The sequence below is a fragment of the Tasmannia lanceolata genome, unplaced genomic scaffold (genome assembly GCF_043159265.1).
Source record: "Tasmannia lanceolata isolate RefF3 unplaced genomic scaffold, GAP_Taslan_0.1 ptg000037l, whole genome shotgun sequence".
NCBI classification, from domain to species: domain Eukaryota; kingdom Viridiplantae; phylum Streptophyta; class Magnoliopsida; order Canellales; family Winteraceae; genus Tasmannia; species Tasmannia lanceolata.
In genome coordinates this window covers 19,601,784-19,617,139 of record NW_027518714.1, presented here as the reverse complement: position 1 = coordinate 19,617,139, position 15,356 = coordinate 19,601,784, and the positions used below count along the sequence as shown (strand labels likewise).

At 37.9% G+C, this 15,356-nt stretch overlaps 1 long non-coding RNA gene across 1 annotated transcript; it reads left to right on the top strand.

Annotated features, from left to right (window-relative positions):
- The first annotated feature begins 1,443 nt into the window (after positions 1–1,443).
- Positions 1,444–11,395, top strand: LOC143862607 (uncharacterized). Its single transcript, XR_013240382.1, has 2 exons — positions 1,444–1,758; positions 11,207–11,395. It is a non-coding gene; the product is annotated as an uncharacterized LOC143862607 (long non-coding RNA).
- The last annotated feature ends 3,961 nt before the right edge of the window (positions 11,396–15,356 follow it).

Here is a 15,356-nt window from a genome sequence, read left to right as displayed (position 1 = left end):
GATATATTGAAGGGTATGGGAATAATCAAGGAGATGGGGTCTACTTAGTGACGAGGCATGGGAATATGGTATGTAACCATGGCTATGATTAAATTGAGTAGATTATACATATTTGGGCTTGGACGGCTGGGTTTGGGTCGGGTTGGGTCACCAGGTTAGGTTGGGGCTGAACCGGGTTAAGGCTGAACCGGGTTGGGTTAGGGCTGAACCGGGTTGGGTTGGGTTGGATCCGAGCTGAACCGGGTTGCGGTTCGGGTCCGAGTTGGGTTGTGGTTTGGGTCCGAGCTGGACTCGGGTTGTGGGTTTCGGGAAGGAATGATTCGACCAAGAAAGTACCGGGTAGTGAGTTTGCTTTAAGAGAGAGGGTGATAGGCAGGGGTTCTGGCTTAAGAGAGAGGATGTTAGGTATGTGGATGATGATATGACATGATGGGCCATGGGAGGTGATTATGGAGATGAAGTCTGTAGCTATGGGAATGAGGTATGTGACTATGGCTATGAAATGGGCATGTGGCTATGGAAGTGAGTGGTGTATACTGATGGGCATAGAATTGTTAGGATGGTGTGCATGCTGTTAGGTTATTGGGGGGTATGCTATTTGGATGCAAAGACATGATGTATGGGTATGTGGACTATGGAGGATGGGATGGGGATATGGGTTAAGATTCATGAGGTCAAACCTAACAGTTCTTCATGCACGACATGAGTACATGTATATCCAGTGTGTATCACCTCATGTATTTTTTTGAATTTGATGCGGGTTGAGGCAAGGTTAGGTGGGTAGGTCCGGTTAGTGTCGGTCCAGGTTGAAAGGGGGTGAGTCCAGTTGAGATTCTTCACTAACCAATAAGATTCTTCAAAGGGCGAATCTCAAAGCTTTACACCAACTCCTTCTTCAAAGGAATCACACCCTGTAGACACCCCATTTTGACTGAACTCCAATTAGGTGTATTTGAATGAAACCTAATTAAATTAGTGATCTGGTGTCCCAAATTTCACTCTAGGATAGCTTAGTGTCTCACTAAGGTCCATGAAAAATTTCATAGAAATCAGACAAGAGTTGTCCCTCAAATGAGTTCAGTGAAGAGTATGGTGCAGTACAATGCAATAAAGGGGGTGAGCTAATCCAATCTAGTTGTACAGCTAAAAATCCATGTATTTGGAGGACAATCCTTATCAAACTAGTGCTTTAGGTGCCCATAAATACATTTTTGAATAGATTAGAACCCCAGGAATTTCTCGGCAAAATTTTAGAAAATTCCGATAAAAAATTGCACTAAGGATAGGGCAAGTTTGTGCTGATATCAAAGGTGGGGGTGCATTATCCAGACAGAATTGAGCATTTATCCGCCCATCAAAATGGAGTGCCGATATTAACTTCCAAAAAGCCTATAAATACAAGCCTAACCTCTCATTTTTTTTTCTAATGAGGGTTTTCTTTTCCTAATAGAGAGGAAAGATTAGAGAGAGAGATTTTTTCCCCCTAATTCCCCAAACCTAAATCACCGAAACCCCTAACACTTGTTCTTGATTTTTCCAATCAATTTTCTTCTTCTCCGATCAAACTTTAGCTCCGGCAAGATCATTTTAGCCGGTCTCAATTTTCGTGGAGAAAATCAGAGGAGAGTACTCTATCCAAGGATCATTTTCAGATCGAAAAATTAGAGAGAAGAAGAAAGAGGAATTCATGGCTTCGATCAGGTTTTCCCTTCTAGATTGCCTTCTCCGGTAATTTGCAGAAGCTCCGATTAATTTCAGGTTGGATCGCATTCTCAGTTGCTTTATGCTTTGTTTTGATAGATTCTCTTCCCTGATTGTCGTTGTTACATTGCTTTTGTTTAGTTTCTTTAGATCTAAAGCTATAAATCATAGATCTTCAAAGTTTTAAGATTTTAGCTATTATTGAATTCCAAATTTGTGCTGATTCCTTTTGAAAGAAAATGAGATTTTAATTTTGTTAGAGTTATTGGAGCTTTAATCACTCTAATTGTTTCCTCCAAGCATTTGTTTGTCATTCTTGAATTATTATTTTTAGTTTTGTTTTACACTGCAAGATGAGAATTAGTCAGCAGCAGGTAAAGTGTTTTTTTTTTAGAAAAGATAAAAAAATCAAATGATTTTTATGACTTCAGTTGGAGTCAAAAGCCTGTTCTCTGAAAGAAAAAAATGCTCTTGAGTGATTTTGTTTTAGTCTATATCATTCTTTCAGGCCGATGATCTTATTAGAGCATATGTTTAATATACTGAAGGAATGGACTTTCTTCTTGATAGCATTAGGTTTAGTAAAAATTCTTGGTTGTAAACATTTGATTTGTCAAATAATGAAACCTTGTTCGTAGTATTTTTCTAGGAAGTCGTTGATAGATTTAAAGAAAAGATAATAAATGAGCCCAATTCCATGAGTTTCTACAGGGACTGTACTTTAATTTATGGTGAACACACATTTATGATTTCATACGTTGCATATACTTTTGTGCTGAAATCTGTCATATGTTGGATGTTCATTGCCCTTTGGTGTTAACCTTGGATAGAAGGAAATTGATTTTTGAAGTTCAGGGGTTTGTTTTTATTGAAACTGAAATCTTCATTTTGAACTATGTTCTGTGTTTAAACATAGAAGCTATCATCATCAGTTAGTTGAACTAGGAGGTTTGCTGATCATTGGTGATTTAATACACACCTCTAACTTCACTATCACAAGCTGCTACTTATGTAGATCTTTATAAGGAAAGCGTGGCTTGCATTATGTGGTTATTCCTTTATAATTATATGGACACTGTCTGCACATTCCAACTTCATGTACAAAATGGATGGAATTGGTTTTTCACGCCCTATGATTTTTACTTCATAGATCTATTCATTGATATGTAAAAGAGGCCTGCTATTAATTTTTTTTTTTTAGTATAGACACTTTATAAACTGGTTGGGAGTAGTGTAGTAGCTTTGTTGTTGAAACTGTTTTCCTTATTTAAATGATTTTAATAAATAAATTGTTCTTCCATAGCTATACAATTGTGTGGCTTTAGAAATAGACAAAGTTGTTCCTTTTAATCGGGTAATCATGAGTAGATAGAATGATTATGTATACAAGTTCTGAAGGAAGGTATACCAACTGAATAAATAAGAGATGTTATGATGATGTGAATGTTTGTTTGGATGATGTGTGACTGTTTAAAGGATGTAATGTCATGCTTGTGCAAGGTGTTTTGGCTTTGGCTGCAGTTTACATTTTTTAGGTGCTGTGTATCTCCTCAATATTTCCAGCTTTGCCATTATTACCGAGCTCCCATCTCCTTTGCCATTCCACCACAAATCTTACCCTCACCATTGGAATCTATTTTACTGTTCATGGTTATAAATCCCATAAGTGGCTGCTATCTCCGATGACTTTTTGCAAATTATAATAAGGCAGCTCAAATTTTGTATTTCCTGATTGACTTCATTCTCTTCACATCCAATAGTTTCCAATGAGCCTTCTTCCCGACCCTTTTCCCTGGAGATTGTGCCAAGATCTGTTGAGTGTTTTGATTTTTTTGGTAAAAAAAAATGCAGAGAACGATTAAGCTTCTGTAGTGATTGAAAGGATAAGAGAAGAAGATTAGTTTGGGGTGGTAAAGGAAGGAAGAGAAATGATAAGGTCATTATCATTTTAGTATTTGCAAAGGTCTTTGGTTGTAGGTAATTGATGATAAAAATGGATTTTAAATGTTGATTTTGTTTAAGATTTCAGGGCATATTCAGATTACAGAACAACGAAATTTGGATCTTATTTCTCTTCTTTACTAGTAGATCACAAATTTATGTGTTATGTCTCTCAGCTGGTTCCATCGTTGATCGATTTTTTTACTATTATTATTATTACCTCATGTCCTGGTAGGGGTGGCAAAATTGGCCGAACCGAACCGGAACCGAGCCGAAACCGAACCGAAAATTCGGTTTCGGTTTGGTTAAACCAAACCGATTCAAATTTCAGTTTGGTTCGGTTTGGGTATCAAACCGAACCGAAACCGAATATTTGCAATTATTAAGAGTAAAGGGTGGCAAAATTGGCGGAACCGAACCAAAACCGAACCGAAAATTCAGTTTTGGTTCGGTTTTGGTTTGGTAAAACCAAACCGATTCAAAGTTCGGTTCGGTTTGGTTTGGGGGTCAAACCGAACCGAAACCGAACCATTGCCACCCCTATGTCCTGGGCATATGTATATGGAACATTTGATTGTATAATTTTTCCGTGGTTTCTGGAGTACCTTTATTTTATTCATAGTTTGGTATTGCAATGTTCTTGCTGGACGTTCCTTTGTTGAAACTACCGTTTGTTCTCATTCTTAGAAATAAAAATCTGAGTCATGCAGTTATGTTTGATCATGCGTCTTTACAAGTAGGGCCTGATTCTTAGTTTGAATTAATAATTTTCAAGTGCCTAAAAGATAGTTTGGGTAAGTGATATTAGTTAGCTTGATGTATCAGACCTTGGTTCTTATTATGGTCTATTGGTTCAAATTTTAAGTAAGAGCTTGAGTCTTGTAATCCTATTGGTATTCCTCATTAGATCTACATTTCACAATATCCCTCATAGCCTGAAATTCTATCATACCATTAAAATTTCTGAAAATTCGATTCTAGTTAATTTCTTATGCATTATCTGGTCTTGATTAGCAGTTTAAACATATTGGTTAGGTTCAGGTTATATTGATGATATTGCCTTTTTTATTGTAAAACTACATAAAAAAAAGTCTTGTCACATTCTTCATATCAGTGAGACCTTGTTTCATGATTGAGACTTTGTGGTGTATTAGTAGATTGCAGAAGCATATGGTTTAAACATATTCTTATTAACCGTGGTAGTAAAGTTGTTGGTTGCATAAAACTTGTGAACTGAATTGCTATAATATCTATATGAGTTAGTAGAATATTAAGATAAAGTAATATTGAAGTTATTTTCTTATGAAATTTACGAAAGCTGATGGAATCATTTAGAAAGTTCTTTGAGTTTTAAGAGGATAAAATGTCTTAGGATAGTGTTAATTCTATTTCTTTGTCTAGTTTTGCCTAGATTTGAAGTTCATCTAATCTCTTTGAAATACTCAATTTTAGAATAATATCTTTTGTATTGTCATAGATTGGAATTTGTTAGAGTTTTTATGGGAGCCATTTAACCTCTAAAAATGTGAACTGGAATGTTTCCACTTGGGTCAATCATGTTTCTTAACAGGCATAGGCCCTATGGAGTAGTAAATATCGAGATTAGTTTAGAATAATCATTAGGTTAGAGAAAGTGCTCATGTTGTGCCTTCCATTAGTTGCACTAATTTATCATGTCTTTAATTCATGAGCAGCTCTTGTTGGCTATTATAATGCTAAAAGTTATATAGTAATTTGGTTTAATGATTTATGCATGTTTGATGCAATGATTCAAATACTTGAGCATTGGGCTTAGGAAAATGAATTGTTTATACTGCAATTTGGCCCTTTACTTCAAACATTAATAAGGTGGAAGTTTTATCAGTTGTAGGAGTTCGTTTTTGCTTTAAATCATTTAAATTTTGGTACCATAGCACTATGGAGTCAAATTTATTTTCTTTTGTTTCATCTCAATATTGATATATATATATATGAGAAAACATTTCCTACACACTTGTGTAGGTAAGTTACCTACACACTACCTTAAAATACAGTGGGGGCCCACATTGTTTGGGTGATCCAAACCATTCATTTGAATGGTCCTCACATAGATAGGGTGTCCACAAAAAATCAGATCCATAGGATCATCCTAACCATTCAAACTATGGAGGCAAAAAATGGACTAATTTGTGAAGGTTTATACACATCCATTTTACCTCCACAAATCGTAGGGTTGGGATGATCCTATGGATCTGATTTTTTGTGGACACCCTATCTATGTGAGGACCATTCAAATGAATTGTTTGGATCACCCAAACAATGTGGGCCCACTGTGTTTTAAGGTAGTGTGTAGGTAACTTACCTACACAAGTGTGTAGGAAATGTTCTCTCTCTCTCTCTCTCTCTCTCTCTCTCTCTCTATATATATATATATATATATATATATATATATATATATATTAGAGAACGATAAATTATTGCATTATGTCATTTAGAATATAGAAATTATTGATAAAGGTCATTCCAATTTGAGATATTTGTTTAAATGATTAGAGACTAGCAATGTTAATACCCAATTGAGGATATGGTAGAAGTTATGTTCACCCATCATTGTAAAGGCGATGAAGGCGTTAGCCCAAGCCCATCTTTAGAGATACTTACCTTGTCATAGTAGTGTTTTATGTCTTCTTTTTTTCTTTCTTCTTTTTCCTTATAGAGAGTATTCTTAGTCATTAGATACCCTTGAACCTTAAGTCCTCTTCATCGTTGCAAAGGTGATGAAGATGTTAGCCTAAGCCCATCATTAGGGGACTAGCCTAGTCCATATAACGTTCCCTTCTAATTTCTTTCTTTTTTAGAAGATTCTATAAGTCTTTTAGACAACCCTCTATCATAGTATAGGGTTCTCTCAGTCTCATTATCTTGCTTGCCTTCTTCTTTGGAGAAAGGTTTTGTCTCATTTGTTTTAGGGGTGCCACCTCCTTTAGACATATGTTATCTGATTGGCGTTTCACTTGTTTGTGATCATGCTAGTTTACTTGTTTGTGACCACGCTGGTGTACTTGTTTGTGAGCACGCTAGTTTACTTGTTTGTGAATCACACATGTTTACTTGTTTAGCATCTTTATCTCGGAATATGTTCTGAACTACGTTGGCTTGATCCTCTCTCACGAGGTACGTAGTGCAGCTTGGGATCTTTATCCCAGGTCTAGCCAAACTTTGTAAGTAAACTTTGTAAATCTTTCAAAAATTATTTAAACTACTTTAAAACCTTGTTTTCAAAAAGGTCTTCCTCTAGAGTTAGGAGTTTGTTCTAGATAAAGAGTTGAGTTTGTCCTTGATTTGTTGTGTGTTTGTGTTAGAGTTAGGAGTTTGTCCTAGCTAGGAACGCCTCCGTCTGGTCAGTTGGCGATTCACATCGCCGACTGATGACTAGGTCTAAGATGCGTTAATGATCCTATTATTTTTCTTAGGACACACAGCCTAGTTACACATAGGTTGTAGGAACCACCTGCATTAGCTTAGGGCTAACCTGCATTTAGTTAGGGCATATAGGGTGTTCTAAAATTCACAATCCACTGGAATTTAAATAATCGCACAAGAAGCTTTAATAACTAGTCTGGTCTTTTAGGTCGAGTCTAGGATAAGAGTTTAGATGTCTTAGGCATCCTAGCCTAGAATAGGTGCGAAGAACTACATTGCTTTGATTCTCGTGGAGGCGGGGATACAGGCAGATTTGGATGAATACCAGACCATCCAAAGAATCGGACGAAATCGTTTAGAGTTTAGGATTTGTTGTGTTGCGTCGTGTGTGGTATCGAGTCATATTGTATGTCTTGTTGTGTTTTCTTACTTTCATGTACATATCTTATACCTTTAGCTGTAGCATGCATGTATTTGCCCACCAGAACTTAGACACCAGTTAGGCATGTCACTCATAACCTAGCTATGATTAGGCGACACTTATTCCATTTATTTTGCACATGCTTATTATTTTATCCCCGGATCATGCATATTTAGACAGACGTCCACTCGGGGATATTTGTTCATATTTTACATGATTTTTGCCCAAGACTCTTCAAGGTTAATAATAAATGGGATAAGAGACCAAGTGCTTGTACTCGGACGAGTTGGGGGTGCTCTTCAGACCTTCTCCATTCGTAATCAGGCACGAGCCCATATATATTTCTGGTTATCCATGGTATACAGAGCATATTTATATTTGGGGTTCCATGGCCTATCCATGGATGGCGACTCAGAGTTTATTTTAGATACGTCTTGGTTTGGGGATTTATCCTTGGATCAAGAGGTATCTCATTTATCGCCACTCGTGCTATGCTATGAGCGTGGCATCCGTTTCGAGAGTTCCTTGGTAGAGCTCTCCTTCACACGTGGATGATCTTAGAGGTCGTTAGGGGCTCGTCCCCGACCTCTCTCTCTCTCTCGGATCGGGGTCCACACACCCTTTTCTGTAGGGGTGGCCAACCGGTTCGGTTCTCGGTTCCATGAACCGTAAGAACCGAACCGTAGTACACAGTAGGACCGAACCGAACCGGACCGAACATAATCGGTTCGGTCCGGTCCGGTTCTAATGGCTAATTATTAATTATTAATTATAATTTATAAAAAAATTTAATTAAAGTTATAATATAAGTTACTTTCTTATTATAAGAATCATATTAACTATTACTTATTAATATTATAAGTAATTTATATTATTAAGTATATGTATAATAGAAATATAAAAATATTATATATATATATATATATATATATATATTCAAAGTTCGGTTCTTCGGTTCCGGAACCGAACCGAGAACATTAGACCAGGAACCGAACCGAATAAGTTCGGTTCTTCAGCAGTGGAACCGAACCGGACCAAAAATATTTTTTTACAGTTCGGTTCCGGTTCGGTTCTTCGGTTCCGGTTCGGTTCTTCGGTTCTGGCCACCCCTACTTTTCTGCACGAAGCCTTTCCGAGGACACCTTCCTCGTACAATTGATTTACCTTTCTTTCCGGGCCAAATCGGAGACCCTCAAACATAGAATGAAGAAATAAGAAGAAAGAAACTCTCAATGCCTCTTGATAGGCTGATTACAACATTTAAAGCTCACAAACTCTCTAAGGAATATATACAAATGTAAAGCCTATGGAGATCCTCTTAATAGAATGTAAAATTACAAGTTCAAAGAGGTTTAAGCTTTCACATAAAAGTTTAGGTTCAAGAAGATGGGATTTGATCTTGTAAAAAGGTTATGTAGAAAGGTTTTTTATAGTGTATATGTAATAACCGGTAAAATATATATATATATATATATATATATATATATATATATATACAAATAAATAAAAATGGCCTCATAGGTGGGTAATCATCGGCCATTACTCATTTTTTCCCGAGTTAATCGGGCATGAGGACATCTGGCATAATGGGGCGTACGCGATTCGAACCCAACGCTGAGCGAGGATTGAACGGCTTCCTACCACTAAACCACCGCCCCAGATGTCAACTAAAAATGAGTAAATACTTACACATATTAAAAATTACCAATAGTCACTATTCATAATTACTATTCACAATAGTCACTATGCAAGATTACTATGCAAGTTCACTATTGAGATAAACTATTCAAAATTACTATTCACAGTAGGACCCACCGAGTACTATTCACAAGCGGGTCCCACCAACAGTGGGTCCCACATCAGCGGGCCCCACACAAGCGAGTCCTACCACCAGTGGGACCCACAACAAGCAGGACCCACAAATAGCGGGACCCAACGCCAGCGGGACCCATCACTAGTGGGAACCACTACCAGAAGGACACACCGCAACCACTTTCATTAACTCATTGGTTAAGCGGGTCACTCCACAACCACTATCATTAATGAGTAGTTGCGCTTCACCGACGAAAATAATAATTAAATAATATTAATCATCCTGTTACTATTCAAGCAGCCTTTACTATTCATTTATTTATACCTTACTATTCCTATATTTTTGTAAAAGCATTTAAGAGAGTAGTTGTGAATTTAAGACTGTAGTTGAAAAAAAATACCTATAAATAGAGGAAGAGAAGAAGAAGAAAAATAAAAATAAAAATAAAAATAAAAAAGAGAGAGAGAAAAGAGAACGAGAGAGAAGAAAGAGTAAGAGAGAGAGGAGAAGGAAAAGAAAATCCACTTCATCACTACCAAGGTAAGTCTTTCATATATATAGTTAAAGTATTTATTATGGGTAATATGGTTGGTTCTACCACCTATAGATTATGCAAGTTTTATTATCTTATTTGAACGGTGAAATGCTAGCAGAGTAACCGTAAAGTAAACTTTAATCAAAGAAAGGCGAACTGCTGAGCATAGTAGCCCATCTTATTTGAACGGTGAAATGCTAGCATAGTAACCGTAAAGTAAACTTTAATCAAAGAAAGGCGAACTGCTGAGCATAGTAGCCAAGAAATAAACTAAATCAAAGAATGGTGAACTGCTGAGCATAGTAACCTGTGGGGTCCACATGAATAGTAACATGTGGGGTCCATAACATGTGGGGTCCATATGAATAGTGCATGCTGGGCCCCATGATCTTAAAATTTTAATAGAAAGAACACTGAACACAGGAAACATTATTTTGGACATAGATGGACATTACCTGGACAGAAAGGACACTGCCTTAAAACATGAATTTGATAAAATTAGAATATATTTACAGGTTATCCACTCCAAGGTGTAAGCTCAAACAAACCAGTGACCGGAAAATTATATGTAAAGGTTTTTTTTCATTGATTCTCTTTTGCTATATGTAAGAGTTTTCTTCCATTGATTCTCTTTTGCTATATGTAAGGGTTTCTTCCATTGATTCTCTTTTGCTATATGTAAAGGTTTTCTTCCATTGATTCTCTTTTGCTATATGTAAGGGTTTTCTTCCATTGATTCTCTTTTGATATACTGGATGTGAATATTTCATATTCTTTGATTATCTTTATACGCAATTGCTATAAGAGTTTCTATCCTTCTAAGATCCACAACTGATGAGAATTCAATGGGGATCCTTTCTTTCAGACCACATTCCTTTCAGATAAATGATTTTACTCATAAAGCTATAATTCTATTTTGTATCCTCGAAACTTGTTTTCGTGAGATATGTTTATGTTTAGAGTTTATCTTGTGATACCCTAATTCTGAATATGGACTGAGTTATGATATGATGACGGGTGGACGCGTTATAGTCCTCCATGTGCACGTAGGTAAAGACGACTCTAGAGAGTGTAAATCTAGAGGATTATGAGCCGAGGTATGGCTATGAATGGGCCGAGATATGGCTATGAATGAAAGCATCTATGCTTAATGAAGTCTATATATATAATTCTATATATAATTCTTGATATCAAGTTCTGTAAGTTTTCTCTATACGTTTGGAAAGTATGTTGTGCTTATTCTTTCTTTCCATGTTTATAATGTGAGATGTCCTATCTACAAAATATCATGTTCTTATGAGCTTGACAACTCTACATCACTTGTTGTTTATACCCTACTGGGCTATTTGAGCTCACCCCTTTTTTTTTCTTGTTTTATTGTTCCAACCCCCAGGTGAAGTATAGATGAAAGATGAGGAATGCTAGAGTTGAATCCAGAACTGTTCTAAAGGACAAATATGTTTTAAATATGTATCAACTATATCTTGAATTAAGATGTAATAAGTTAGACCTAATTTCTGTAAACCCTCTAAACGTAGTTGTTGTATTTGAGATCTTGGGAATAATGAAAGTTTTTGAGAAAGATGATGTAATATTCTTCTACGCACCGAGTTGGTATTTCCAAAAATTCGGGGCGTTACAGTATATATAGCCCATAAGGAAATATGACTGTTTTGGGGGTAAAACTGTAATTTACATGGTTGAAAAAGCCAATCTGCGAAAGCCCCAACAGATCTATTTTCCAGTCGCGGCGGTCGACCGAGGCACGGCGGTCGCCCGCCCTTATCGGGCTCTTCTTTTGAAATTCAAAATTCATACCGGCGCGGTCGACCGGCCCAATGGTGGTCGCCCGGCAAGGGCTTACTGTTTAAATTAATTTTTTGCTCAAAACACTATCGCGGTCGACCAGACCCATGGAGGTTGACCGCCCACACCATACTGGATTGTTTCTGTTTGAAATAGAAACGTATTCGCGGTCGCCCGGCCCGATAGAATTCGAGATGGCCTGGATTTCCAGGTTCCATTCCGTGGTCGCCCGGCCTAGCCCGGTCGATCAGCCCTGAGTAAAATTCCATTTTAACTTTAAAATCCAGGGGCTTTTTGGGCTATGGTCTTTGGGCTTTAGTCCAAGGTTTTCAAACACATTTTTGGGTGTGTTGATGGTTTTCAAAGATGTAAAATGTTAAGTATAAAAACCATTTTTGAAAATCTTTTGAAAGTTTATTTTATATAAAATCAAGAGGACTCCAAATACATTCTAAAAATAAGAACCTTGAGTCTTCTTGGAATGTCTTGGCTCCTTTGCACTTTCTTGGACTTCTTCGGCTTGGGTGAACATCTTGACTTTGTCTTGGCTCTTGTGACATCCTTCAATCTTCATTGCATGTTGTGAGGTGCATGAGGTGTCACCAATGACTTGTTCAACACCAAGCTTCTTCTTAACACTTGCTTAGGGAACTTGTGAGATATTCTTCATGATGAGCTTCTTTACTTGAACATCTTCAAATGAGGATGTCTTCACTGTAGGTGCAAGCTCTTGGTTCCTTTGATCCTTGATCCACAAGTCATGTGTTGTGAAGACTTGTGTAATGACGATTATGACATGAAAGTTTTGTATACAACACAACATCTCAAAGCAACACATTAGTCTGTCAATGCTAATCAATTTGTGTTTGCTAGCATCAAAACAAGCAGGTAAGGTGAATGATTGAACCCATGTGCACCCTTGGGCTTACAGCTTATTTCATGAAGTTAGGATTTTTATCCTAAACTTATGAAAAAAGCAACCATATTCAAATGCAATGGACAAAAGCGCTATCATCATCGTAACACACACCCTCGTGGGTCACCCCTTCTGGAGGGATCCACACTTGCATAGCCGGTCTAGAAGCAGCCCCGTCATTAGAGGTACAAGACCTCGATGTGTACGGAGACTCTCTGTTGATCATTTGTCAAACAAATGGGAAATGGCTCACTAAAGAAGATAGGTAGATTCCGTATCACACTTACCTTAAGAGGCTGATGAAAAGTTTTCACAATATCAGCTTTACTTACATCTCTAGATTGAGAAACAAGTTCGCTGATGCTTTGGCCACACTTGCATCCATGGTTGACACTCCAATAGGGGTAAAGGTTTGTCCTTTGGCAATAAAGCGATATGTCATCCCAGCAAATGTATACATGGTTCAGATAGCAGTCAAATGTCCAGATGAGAAACATTGGTATTTCGATATCAAAAATCTTATCTCCGGCAAGGGACATCCCCAGAGGCCTAGTTAAAAGGAGAAAAGAGCATTGCGGAAACTGACATCTAGGTATGTCATTTGTGGAGGAAACCTCTACCGCAGATCATTTGACGGGGTCAAGCTCCTCTGTGTCAAAGAAGACAGAGCCGCAGAAATCTTATAAGATGTTCAATCAGGTGTCTATGGTCCTCATATGAACGGCAAAATGTTAGCTCGGAAAATCCCTTCGTCTTGGTTACTTCTGGACTACTCTCGAAGCAGATTGCTTCACATTTGTCAAGAAGTGTCACTTATGTCAGATTCATGCTAATCTGATACAAGTGCCACCTTCAGAGCTTCACTCGCTCACGTCTTCGTGGTCTTTCTCAGTTTGGGGTATTGACATTATTGACAAAATTTCTCCAAAGTCCTCCTGCGGACACGAGTATATACTTGTCGCGATTGATTATTTCACCAAATGGATCGAAGCTCAATCATATCTTCAATATCATCGGCATCAGTTGTCAAGTTTATCAGGGCCAACATCGTCTGGAGATATGTAGTCCCGCACAAATTGATATCAGACAACGGTTCTCACTTGAAGAAAGAGGTAATCTCATTGTGTGAAGAGTTGAGAATCAAGCACCATAAGTCATCATCGTACCGGCCTCAGACTAATGGCGCAATCGAAGCAGCTAAAAAGAATATCAAGACTATTCTTTGAAAGATGACTCAATTCTATAGGGATTGGTCAAATAAGCTTGCGTTCGCATAATGGGCATACAAAACGTCTGTCCGTGCATCCACAGGAGCCACTCTGTACTCGCTTACGTATGGTATGGAAGTTGTCCTACCAATCGAATTGAAAAGCCTATCACTCAGAATCCTGATGGAAAGCAATCTACCAGAATCTGAATGGGCCGGCATTTGTCATCAAGAGTTATGCATGATGGATGAGAAATGGCTGAAAGCAGCATACCATGGACAAGGCTATCAACGCAGAATAAAAAGAGCTTTCAACAAGAAGGTTCAAGTCTGAGAACTCAAAGAGGAGGATATGGTGCTTAGAGAATGCCGAGCTCCTCTTTTTTATCATAGGAAAAAAATTTGACCTAACTGGTATGGCCCTTATATCGTTGATGAAATCCTGTCCGGAAAAGCCATCGGACTTCTTGACCAAAATGGAGATAGAATGTCAGAACCTACCAACCTCGATCAAATCAAAAGATATTACTCATAAATATCAAAGGCCTCTGTGCGCCGATTAGAGCCTAAAATAACTCACCTGCAAATTCAAAACCCTTCTGAAGATGTCTTCAAACACTCGAACTACGCGGACCTGATCCCAGCCTCTTTGGGGTACGTAGGCAGCCTGACAAACTCAGGTCCGGTCACCCTTTGGCAAAGCCAACAAAACCCTTCATATTACCCCTCTTCGATCATTTTCCCCACAGAAAAGCCTCAAACTACGCGGATTTGATTCCACCCTTCTTTGGGGTACGTAGGCAACCCGACAAATTCAGGTTCGGTCACCTTTTCCAAAACCAACGAAACCCTTCGTTTCAGTTGGTTCCCCAACAGAAAGCTTCGAACTATGTGGACCTGATCCCAACCTTCTTTGGGGTACGTAGACATCATGTTGAATCCAGGTTCGGTCACATTTTGCAAAACAACCCAAGATCTTCGAAACTCTATTCTGGAGTCCTGCCTATATCCGAGTCGAGATATGTGTAGGATAAAAGAAAAGAAAAAAATAAGAAGGTCTGAAGACCCATTAGGTCAAAAACCTGAAAAGGCGACTTAGGAAAAATTTACGGTCATCATGCTCGTAGAAACGAAAACCTGAGGATTCGTTTCTTGCAAAATTTAGGGCAAAACGGTCTGCCAAGTCGAAAACTTGCAAAAAAAGACTTGGTCGATGACAATGCATCCCTTTAGCAAAAATCGGACAAAGCATTCTTTGGTCCAAAAAAAATGAGTTAACACTCCAAGCAATCTAAAGAGTCTTTGGACCATGATTGAAAAGCCAAAGGCAAGGAACACTGCCTATGCGCAAATGCATTCAAATTCATCTATCAAGGTTCGACTTACCTAAAATAAATTAAAAGCATTTGTTTCAGTAAAATTTGAATCTCTTTCCATTCATTTCTATAGGAAAATTCAGAAAATAAAGCTCATTTCCCCAATAAAGCCATTACCCGGCAAAGGTAATCATATGTTGAAGGAAAACATAGCAGACTTCTCTCCTGTTTCAAAGGATCAAGGTCCAGCCCGATTTCCGTGTGCAAAACAAGAATGTTCAGAAGAATGTAACTTCAT